Below are 12,082 nucleotides of genomic sequence, written 5' to 3'. Positions count from 1 at the left end.
GTTTTTTGCCGCGATTTGCGGATCGCATGACGGATGCGCATCCGCAAATCGCGTGACCGGTGCGCGCATGTCGCCCGCAAATCGCCCGAAAATCTGCTCCTAGCCGCGTTTCATTAGAAACGGGCCGGAGCTGTCCAGCGCATTGCATTCAATGGAGACGGCAATACAGCCGTCTCCATTGAAAGCAATGCGCTGCGGGCGAGCCCGGGATGAATTGTCGGTAAGGGCTTAAATATATAAGCCCTTACCTGCAATCCATCCTAAAATGTGTTAAAATAAAAAAAAATTGCATTCTCACCTTCTGCCGGCAGCTCCGAGCGGCCGTCCTGCAGTGGGTGTGAAGGGGGTGTGAGTCAGACCTGCCCCCTGATTGGCTCAGCGCTGAGCCAATCAGAGGCATGCCTCACTCACACCCATTCATGAATTCATGAATGGATGTGAGTCAGACCTGCCCCTGATTGGCTCAGCGCTGAGAGGCAGCAGTCACTCACCCATTCATGAATTCATGAATGGGTGTGTGAGTGAAACCGGCATCTGATTGGTCAGGCTGTGACCAATCAGAGGCGGATCATTCAGCAGGCGGGGATTTTAAAGCCCCGCCGGCTGAATAGTGCCGAGAAGCAGTTCAGGAGAACTGACAGCGGCCGCGGCTGGACTCCGGCTGCAGCGGAAAGGTGAGTATACAATTTTTTTTTATTTTAACACATTTTAGCATGAATTGCAGGGAAGGGTTTATATATTTAACCCCTTCCCGAAAATTCACCCCGCGCACGCCGGCAGCCCATTGCTTTCAATGGAGCGGCTGTATTGCCGCTCCATTGAATTCAATGGGCAAACATCGTTCTTCTCTGCCACAGCTGTTACAGCTGTGGCAGAGAAGAATGATTTGTCTTCTATATGTTCTCAATGGGGTCGGCGCTGCTGCCGCCGGCCCCGTTGAGCGCATATACAGAAGCGAACAGAAATCGCAGATCGCAGATAGGTGCGATCTGCGATTTTTTGTTCTATAATTTTTCGGACGAGCGCATAAAAAGCGCTCATGTGTCCGATACCATTGCGAAGCAATGGTTTTAAAAAATCGCCGGACGCATGCGCATGCGCAAATCGCGGCAAAAAACGCCCGTCTGACTAAGCCCTAATACTGTATTTTTTTGGAAGTTTTTGTGAACAACCACACTGCCTGTGATATAGTCTGTATTTCGATTTCCCTGCTGGAGGCTGACTTCGCGTACGTAACGCACTGCAGAGGCAGGCAACAATTATGCGCAAGGCTGGGTATTAATTCAACAACTACTACCCCCAGTAGAGACGCAGTAAACTGAAGGCAGTGACAGGCAGGCCTAATATTGTATTTTTTTGGAAGTTTTTGTGAAAAACCACACTGCCTGTAATATAGTCTGTATTTCGATTTCCCTGTTGGAGGCTGACTTCGCGTACGTAAAGCACTGCAGAGCAGGTAACAATTATGCGCAAGGCTGGGTATTAATTCAACAACTACTACCCCCAGCAGAGACGCAGTAAACTGAAGGCAGTGACAGGCAGGCCTAATATTGTATTTTTTTGGAAGTTTTTGTGAACAACCACACTGCCTGTGATATAGTCTGTATTTCGATTTTCCTGTTGGAGGCTGACTTCGCGTACGTAACGCACTGCAGAGGCAGGCAACAATTATGCGCAAGGCTGGGTATTAATTCAACAACTACTACCCCCAGCAGAGACGCAGTAAACTGAAGGCAGTGACAGGCAGGCCTAATATTGTATTTTTTTGGAAGTTTTTGTGAACAACCACACTGCCTGTAATATAGTCTGTATTTCGATTTCCCTGTTGGAGGTTGACTTCGCGTACGTAAAGCACTGCAGAGCAGGTCACAATTATGCGCAAGGCTGGGTATTAATTCAACAACTACTACCCCCAGCAGAGACGCAGTAAACTGAAGGCAGTGACAGGCAGGCCTAATACTGTATTTTTTTGGAAATTTTTGTGAACAACCACACTGACTGTGATATAGTCTGTATTTCGATTTTCCTGTTGGAGGCTGACTTCGCGTACGTAACGCACTGCAGAGGCAGGCAACAATTATGCGCAAGACTGGGTATTAAATCAACAACTACTCCCCCCAGCAGAGACGCAGTAAACTGAAGGCAGTGACAGGCAGGCCTAATATTGTATTTTTTTGGAAGTTTTTGTGAACAACCACACTGCCTGTAATATAGTCTGTATTTCGATTTCCCTGTTGGAGGCTGACTTCGCGTACGTAACGCACTGCAGAGGCAGGCAACAATTATGCGCAAGGCTGGGTATTAATTCAACAACTACTACCCCCAGCAGAGACGCAGTAAACTGAAGGCAGTGACAGGCAGGCCTAATATTGTATTTTTTTGGAAGTTTTTGTGAACAACCACACTGCCTGTGATATTGTCTGTATTTCGATTTCCCTGCTGGAGGCTGACTTCGCGTACGTAACGCACTGCAGAGGCAGGCAACAATTATGCGCAAGGCTGGGTATTAATTCAACAACTACTACCCCCAGTAGAGACGCAGTAAACTGAAGGCAGTGACAGGCAGGCCTAATATTGTATTTTTTTGGAAGTTTTTGTGAAAAACCACACTGCCTGTAATATAGTCTGTATTTCGATTTCCCTGTTGGAGGCTGACTTCGCGTACGTAAAGCACTGCAGAGCAGGTAACAATTATGCGCAAGGCTGGGTATTAATTCAACAACTACTACCCCCAGCAGAGACGCAGTAAACTGAAGGCAGTGACAGGCAGGCCTAATACTGTATTTTTTTGGAAGTTTTTGTGAACAACCACACTGCCTGTGATATACTCTGTATTTCGATTTTCCTGTTGGAGGCTGACTTCGCGTACGTAACGCACTGCAGAGGCAGGCAACAATTATGCGCAAGGCTGGGTATTAATTCAACAACTACTACCCCCAGCAGAGACGCAGTAAACTGAAGGCAGTGACAGGCAGGCCTAATACTGTATTTTTTTGGAAGTTTTTGTGAACAACCACACTGCCTGTGATATAGTCTGTATTTTGATTTCCCTGTTGGAGGCTGACTTTGCGTACTTAACGCACTGCAGAGGCAGGCAACAATTATGCGCAAGGCTGGGTATTAATTCAACAACTACTACCCCCAGCAGAGACGCAGTAAACTGAAGGCAGTGACAGGCAGGCCTAATATTGTATTTTTTTGGAAGTTTTTGTGAACAACCACACTGCCTGTGATATTGTCTGTATTTCGATTTCCCTGTTGGAGGCTGACTTCGCGTACGTAACGCACTGCAGAGGCAGGCAACAATTATGCGCAAGACTGGGTATTAATTCAACAACTACTACCCCCAGCAGAGACGCAGTAAACTGAAGGCAGTGACAGGCAGGCCTAATATTGTATTTTTTTGGAAGTTTTTGTGAACAACCACACTGCCTGTGATATAGTCTGTATTTCGATTTCCCTGCTGGAGGCTGACTTCGCGTACGTAACGCACTGCAGAGGCAGGCAACAATTATGCGCAAGGCTGGGTATTAATTCAACAACTACTACCCCCAGTAGAGACGCAGTAAACTGAAGGCAGTGACAGGCAGGCCTAATATTGTATTTTTTTGGAAGTTTTTGTGAAAAACCACACTGCCTGTAATATAGTCTGTATTTCGATTTCCCTGTTGGAGGCTGACTTCGCGTACGTAAAGCACTGCAGAGCAGGTAACAATTATGCGCAAGGCTGGGTATTAATTCAACAACTACTACCCCCAGCAGAGACGCAGTAAACTGAAGGCAGTGACAGGCAGGCCTAATACTGTATTTTTTTGGAAGTTTTTGTGAACAACCACACTGCCTGTGATATAGTCTGTATTTCGATTTTCCTGTTGGAGGCTGACTTCGCGTACGTAACGCACTGCAGAGGCAGGCAACAATTATGCGCAAGACTGGGTATTAATTCAACAACTACTACCTCCAGCAGAGACGCAGTAAACTGAAGGCAGTGACAGGCAGGCCTAATATTGTATTTTTTTGGAAGTTTTTGTGAACAACCACACTGCCTGTAATATAGTCTGTATTTCGATTTCCCTGTTGGAGGCTGACTTCACGTACGTAACGCACTGCAGAGGCAGGCAACAATTATGCGCAAGGCTGGGTATTAATTCAACAACTACTACCCCCAGCAGAGACGCAGTAAACTGAAGGCAGTGACAGGCAGGCCTAATATTGTATTTTTTTGGAGGTTTTTGTGAACAACCACACTGCCTGTAATATAGTCTGTATTTCGATTTCCCTGTTGGAGGTTGACTTCGCGTACGTAAAGCACTGCAGAGCAGGTCACAATTATGCGCAAGGCTGGGTATTAATTCAACAACTACTACCCCCAGCAGAGACGCAGTAAACTGAAGGCAGTGACAGGCAGGCCTAATACTGTATTTTTTTGGAAGTTTTTGTGAACAACCACACTGACTGTGATATAGTCTGTATTTCGATTTTCCTGTTGGAGGCTGACTTCGCGTACGTAACGCACTGCAGAGGCAGGCAACAATTATGCGCAAGACTGGGTATTAAATCAACAACTACTACCCCCAGCAGAGACGCAGTAAACTGAAGGCAGTGACAGGCAGGCCTAATATTGTATTTTTTTGGAAGTTTTTGTGAACAACCACACTGCCTGTAATATAGTCTGTATTTCGATTTCCCTGTTGGAGGCTGACTTCGCGTACGTAACGCACTGCAGAGGCAGGCAACAATTATGCGCAAGGCTGGGTATTAATTCAACAACTACTACCCCCAGCAGAGACGCAGTAAACTGAAGGCAGTGACAGGCAGGCCTAATATTGTATTTTTTTGGAAGTTTTTGTGAACAACCACACTGCCTGTGATATTGTCTGTATTTCGATTTCCCTGCTGGAGGCTGACTTCGCGTACGTAACGCACTGCAGAGGCAGGCAACAATTATGCGCAAGGCTGGGTATTAATTCAACAACTACTACCCCCAGTAGAGACGCAGTAAACTGAAGGCAGTGACAGGCAGGCCTAATATTGTATTTTTTTGGAAGCTTTTGTGAAAAACCACACTGCCTGTAATAAAGTCTGTATTTCGATTTCCCTGTTGGAGGCTGACTTCGCGTACGTAAAGCACTGCAGAGCAGGTAACAATTATGCGCAAGGCTGGGTATTAATTCAACAACTACTACCCCCAGCAGAGACGCAGTAAACTGAAGGCAGTGACAGGCAGGCCTAATACTGTATTTTTTTGGAAGTTTTTGTGAACAACCACACTGCCTGTGATATAGTCTGTATTTCGATTTTCCTGTTGGAGGCTGACTTCGCGTACGTAACGCACTGCAGAGGCAGGCAACAATTATGCGCAAGGCTGGGTATTAATTCAACAACTACTACCCCCAGCAGAGACGCAGTAAACTGAAGGCAGTGACAGGCAGGCCTAATACTGTATTTTTTTGGAAGTTTTTGTGAACAACCACACTGCCTGTGATATAGTCTGTATTTTGATTTCCCTGTTGGAGGCTGACTTCGCGTACTTAACGCACTGCAGAGGCAGGCAACAATTATGCGCAAGGCTGGGTATTAATTCAACAACTACTACCCCCAGCAGAGACGCAGTAAACTGAAGGCAGTGACAGGCAGGCCTAATATTGTATTTTTTTGGAAGTTTTTGTGAACAACCACACTGCCTGTGATATTGTCTGTATTTCGATTTCCCTGTTGGAGGCTGACTTCGCGTACGTAACGCACTGCAGAGGCAGGCAACAATTATGCGCAAGACTGGGTATTAATTCAACAACTACTACCCCCAGCAGAGACGCAGTAAACTGAAGGCAGTGACAGGCAGGCCTAATATTGTATTTTTTTGGAAGTTTTTGTGAACAACCACACTGCCTGTAATATAGTCTGTATTTCGATTTCCCTGTTGGAGGCTGACTTCGCGTACGTAACGCACTGCAGAGGCAGGCAACAATTATGCGCAAGGCTGGGTATTAATTCAACAACTACTACCCCCAGCAGAGACGCAGTAAACTGAAGGCAGTGACAGGCAGGCCTAATATTGTATTTTTTTGGAAGTTTTTGTGAACAACCACACTGCCTGTGATATTGTCTGTATTTCGATTTCCCTGCTGGAGGCTGACTTCGCGTACGTAACGCACTGCAGAGGCAGGCAACAATTATGCGCAAGGCTGGGTATTAATTCAACAACTACTACCCCCAGTAGAGACGCAGTAAACTGAAGGCAGTGACAGGCAGGCCTAATATTGTATTTTTTTGGAAGCTTTTGTGAAAAACCACACTGCCTGTAATAAAGTCTGTATTTCGATTTCCCTGTTGGAGGCTGACTTCGCGTACGTAAAGCACTGCAGAGCAGGTAACAATTATGCGCAAGGCTGGGTATTAATTCAACAACTACTACCCCCAGCAGAGACGCAGTAAACTGAAGGCAGTGACAGGCAGGCCTAATACTGTATTTTTTTGGAAGTTTTTGTGAACAACCACACTGCCTGTGATATAGTCTGTATTTCGATTTTCCTGTTGGAGGCTGACTTCGCGTACGTAACGCACTGCAGAGGCAGGCAACAATTATGCGCAAGGCTGGGTATTAATTCAACAACTACTACCCCCAGCAGAGACGCAGTAAACTGAAGGCAGTGACAGGCAGGCCTAATACTGTATTTTTTTGGAAGTTTTTGTGAACAACCACACTGCCTGTGATATAGTCTGTATTTTGATTTCCCTGTTGGAGGCTGACTTCGCGTACTTAACGCACTGCAGAGGCAGGCAACAATTATGCGCAAGGCTGGGTATTAATTCAACAACTACTACCCCCAGCAGAGACGCAGTAAACTGAAGGCAGTGACAGGCAGGCCTAATATTGTATTTTTTTGGAAGTTTTTGTGAACAACCACACTGCCTGTGATATTGTCTGTATTTCGATTTCCCTGTTGGAGGCTGACTTCGCGTACGTAACGCACTGCAGAGGCAGGCAACAATTATGCGCAAGACTGGGTATTAATTCAACAACTACTACCCCCAGCAGAGACGCAGTAAACTGAAGGCAGTGACAGGCAGGCCTAATATTGTATTTTTTTGGAAGTTTTTGTGAACAACCACACTGCCTGTGATATAGTCTGTATTTTGATTTCCCTGCTGGAGGCTGACTTCGCGTACGTAACGCACTGCAGAGGCAGGCAACAATTATGCGCAAGGCTGGGTATTAATTCAACAACTATTACCCCCAGTAGAGACGCAGTAAACTGAAGGCAGTGACAGGCAGGCCTAATATTGTATTTTTTTGGAAGTTTTTGTGAAAAACCACACTGCCTGTAATATAGTCTGTATTTCGATTTCCCTGTTGGAGGCTGACTTCGCGTACGTAAAGCACTGCAGAGCAGGTAACAATTATGCGCAAGGCTGGGTATTAATTCAACAACTACTACCCCCAGCAGAGACGCAGTAAACTGAAGGCAGTGACAGGCAGGCCTAAGGGCTTAGTCAGACGGTCGTTTTTTGCCGCGATTTGCGGATCGCATGACGGATGCGCATCCGCAAATCGCGTGACCGGTGCGCGCATGTCGCCCGCAAATCGCCTGAAAATCTGCTCCTAGCCGCGTTTCATTAGAAACGGGCCGGAGCTGTCCAGCGCATTGCATTCAATGGAGACGGCAATACAGCCGTCTCCATTGAAAGCAATGCGCTGCGGGCGAGCCCGGGATGAATTGTCGGTAAGGGCTTAAATATATAAGCCCTTACCTGCAATCCATCCTAAAATGTGTTAAAATAAAAAAAAATTGCATTCTCACCTTCTGCCGGCAGCTCCGAGCGGCCGTCCTGCAGTGGGTGTGAAGGGGGTGTGAGTCAGACCTGCCCCCTGATTGGCTCAGCGCTGAGCCAATCAGAGGCATGCCTCACTCACACCCATTCATGAATTCATGAATGGATGTGAGTCAGACCTGCCCCTGATTGGCTCAGCGCTGAGAGGCAGCAGTCACTCACCCATTCATGAATTCATGAATGGGTGTGTGAGTGAAACCGGCATCTGATTGGTCAGGCTGTGACCAATCAGAGGCGGATCATTCAGCAGGCGGGGATTTTAAAGCCCCGCCGGCTGAATAGTGCCGAGAAGCAGTTCAGGAGAACTGACAGCGGCCGCGGCTGGACTCCGGCTGCAGCGGAAAGGTGAGTATACAATTTTTTTTTATTTTAACACATTTTAGCATGAATTGCAGGGAAGGGTTTATATATTTAACCCCTTCCCGAAAATTCACCCCGCGCACGCCGGCAGCCCATTGCTTTCAATGGAGCGGCTGTATTGCCGCTCCATTGAATTCAATGGGCAAACATCGTTCTTCTCTGCCACAGCTGTTACAGCTGTGGCAGAGAAGAATGATTTGTCTTCTATATGTTCTCAATGGGGTCGGCGCTGCTGCCGCCGGCCCCGTTGAGCGCATATACAGAAGCGAACAGAAATCGCAGATCGCAGATAGGTGCGATCTGCGATTTTTTGTTCTATAATTTTTCGGACGAGCGCATAAAAAGCGCTCATGTGTCCGATACCATTGCGAAGCAATGGTTTTAAAAAATCGCCGGACGCATGCGCATGCGCAAATCGCGGCAAAAAACGCCCGTCTGACTAAGCCCTAATACTGTATTTTTTTGGAAGTTTTTGTGAACAACCACACTGCCTGTGATATAGTCTGTATTTCGATTTCCCTGCTGGAGGCTGACTTCGCGTACGTAACGCACTGCAGAGGCAGGCAACAATTATGCGCAAGGCTGGGTATTAATTCAACAACTACTACCCCCAGTAGAGACGCAGTAAACTGAAGGCAGTGACAGGCAGGCCTAATATTGTATTTTTTTGGAAGTTTTTGTGAAAAACCACACTGCCTGTAATATAGTCTGTATTTCGATTTCCCTGTTGGAGGCTGACTTCGCGTACGTAAAGCACTGCAGAGCAGGTAACAATTATGCGCAAGGCTGGGTATTAATTCAACAACTACTACCCCCAGCAGAGACGCAGTAAACTGAAGGCAGTGACAGGCAGGCCTAATACTGTATTTTTTTGGAAGTTTTTGTGAACAACCACACTGCCTGTGATATAGTCTGTATTTCGATTTTCCTGTTGGAGGCTGACTTCGCGTACGTAACGCACTGCAGAGGCAGGCAACAATTATGCGCAAGGCTGGGTATTAATTCAACAACTACTACCCCCAGCAGAGACGCAGTAAACTGAAGGCAGTGACAGGCAGGCCTAATATTGTATTTTTTTGGAAGTTTTTGTGAACAACCACACTGCCTGTAATATAGTCTGTATTTCGATTTCCCTGTTGGAGGTTGACTTCGCGTACGTAAAGCACTGCAGAGCAGGTCACAATTATGCGCAAGGCTGGGTATTAATTCAACAACTACTACCCCCAGCAGAGACGCAGTAAACTGAAGGCAGTGACAGGCAGGCCTAATACTGTATTTTTTTGGAAATTTTTGTGAACAACCACACTGACTGTGATATAGTCTGTATTTCGATTTTCCTGTTGGAGGCTGACTTCGCGTACGTAACGCACTGCAGAGGCAGGCAACAATTATGCGCAAGACTGGGTATTAAATCAACAACTACTCCCCCCAGCAGAGACGCAGTAAACTGAAGGCAGTGACAGGCAGGCCTAATATTGTATTTTTTTGGAAGTTTTTGTGAACAACCACACTGCCTGTAATATAGTCTGTATTTCGATTTCCCTGTTGGAGGCTGACTTCGCGTACGTAACGCACTGCAGAGGCAGGCAACAATTATGCGCAAGGCTGGGTATTAATTCAACAACTACTACCCCCAGCAGAGACGCAGTAAACTGAAGGCAGTGACAGGCAGGCCTAATATTGTATTTTTTTGGAAGTTTTTGTGAACAACCACACTGCCTGTGATATTGTCTGTATTTCGATTTCCCTGCTGGAGGCTGACTTCGCGTACGTAACGCACTGCAGAGGCAGGCAACAATTATGCGCAAGGCTGGGTATTAATTCAACAACTACTACCCCCAGTAGAGACGCAGTAAACTGAAGGCAGTGACAGGCAGGCCTAATATTGTATTTTTTTGGAAGTTTTTGTGAAAAACCACACTGCCTGTAATATAGTCTGTATTTCGATTTCCCTGTTGGAGGCTGACTTCGCGTACGTAAAGCACTGCAGAGCAGGTAACAATTATGCGCAAGGCTGGGTATTAATTCAACAACTACTACCCCCAGCAGAGACGCAGTAAACTGAAGGCAGTGACAGGCAGGCCTAATACTGTATTTTTTTGGAAGTTTTTGTGAACAACCACACTGCCTGTGATATACTCTGTATTTCGATTTTCCTGTTGGAGGCTGACTTCGCGTACGTAACGCACTGCAGAGGCAGGCAACAATTATGCGCAAGGCTGGGTATTAATTCAACAACTACTACCCCCAGCAGAGACGCAGTAAACTGAAGGCAGTGACAGGCAGGCCTAATACTGTATTTTTTTGGAAGTTTTTGTGAACAACCACACTGCCTGTGATATAGTCTGTATTTTGATTTCCCTGTTGGAGGCTGACTTTGCGTACTTAACGCACTGCAGAGGCAGGCAACAATTATGCGCAAGGCTGGGTATTAATTCAACAACTACTACCCCCAGCAGAGACGCAGTAAACTGAAGGCAGTGACAGGCAGGCCTAATATTGTATTTTTTTGGAAGTTTTTGTGAACAACCACACTGCCTGTGATATTGTCTGTATTTCGATTTCCCTGTTGGAGGCTGACTTCGCGTACGTAACGCACTGCAGAGGCAGGCAACAATTATGCGCAAGACTGGGTATTAATTCAACAACTACTACCCCCAGCAGAGACGCAGTAAACTGAAGGCAGTGACAGGCAGGCCTAATATTGTATTTTTTTGGAAGTTTTTGTGAACAACCACACTGCCTGTGATATAGTCTGTATTTCGATTTCCCTGCTGGAGGCTGACTTCGCGTACGTAACGCACTGCAGAGGCAGGCAACAATTATGCGCAAGGCTGGGTATTAATTCAACAACTACTACCCCCAGTAGAGACGCAGTAAACTGAAGGCAGTGACAGGCAGGCCTAATATTGTATTTTTTTGGAAGTTTTTGTGAAAAACCACACTGCCTGTAATATAGTCTGTATTTCGATTTCCCTGTTGGAGGCTGACTTCGCGTACGTAAAGCACTGCAGAGCAGGTAACAATTATGCGCAAGGCTGGGTATTAATTCAACAACTACTACCCCCAGCAGAGACGCAGTAAACTGAAGGCAGTGACAGGCAGGCCTAATACTGTATTTTTTTGGAAGTTTTTGTGAACAACCACACTGCCTGTGATATAGTCTGTATTTCGATTTTCCTGTTGGAGGCTGACTTCGCGTACGTAACGCACTGCAGAGGCAGGCAACAATTATGCGCAAGACTGGGTATTAATTCAACAACTACTACCTCCAGCAGAGACGCAGTAAACTGAAGGCAGTGACAGGCAGGCCTAATATTGTATTTTTTTGGAAGTTTTTGTGAACAACCACACTGCCTGTAATATAGTCTGTATTTCGATTTCCCTGTTGGAGGCTGACTTCACGTACGTAACGCACTGCAGAGGCAGGCAACAATTATGCGCAAGGCTGGGTATTAATTCAACAACTACTACCCCCAGCAGAGACGCAGTAAACTGAAGGCAGTGACAGGCAGGCCTAATATTGTATTTTTTTGGAAGTTTTTGTGAACAACCACACTGCCTCTAATATAGTCTGTATTTCGATTTCCCTGTTGGAGGCTGACTTCGCGTACGTAAAGCACTGCAGAGCAGGTCACAATTATGCGCAAGGCTGGGTATTAATTCAACAACTACTACCCCCAGCAGAGACGCAGTAAACTGAAGGCAGTGACAGGCAGGCCTAATATTGTATTTTTTTGGAAGTTTTTGTGAACAACCACACTGCCTGTGATATAGTCTGTATTTTGATTTCCCTGTTGGAGGCTGACTTCGCGTACTTAACGCACTGCAGAGGCAGGCAACAATTATGCGCAAGGCTGGGTATTAATTCAACAACTACTACCCCCAG

This window comes from Eleutherodactylus coqui, chromosome 3, assembly GCF_035609145.1.
Source record: "Eleutherodactylus coqui strain aEleCoq1 chromosome 3, aEleCoq1.hap1, whole genome shotgun sequence".
Classification (NCBI taxonomy): domain Eukaryota; kingdom Metazoa; phylum Chordata; class Amphibia; order Anura; family Eleutherodactylidae; genus Eleutherodactylus; species Eleutherodactylus coqui.
The sequence above is the reverse complement of the archived record's forward strand: the minus strand, read 5'-3'. Positions refer to the sequence as shown.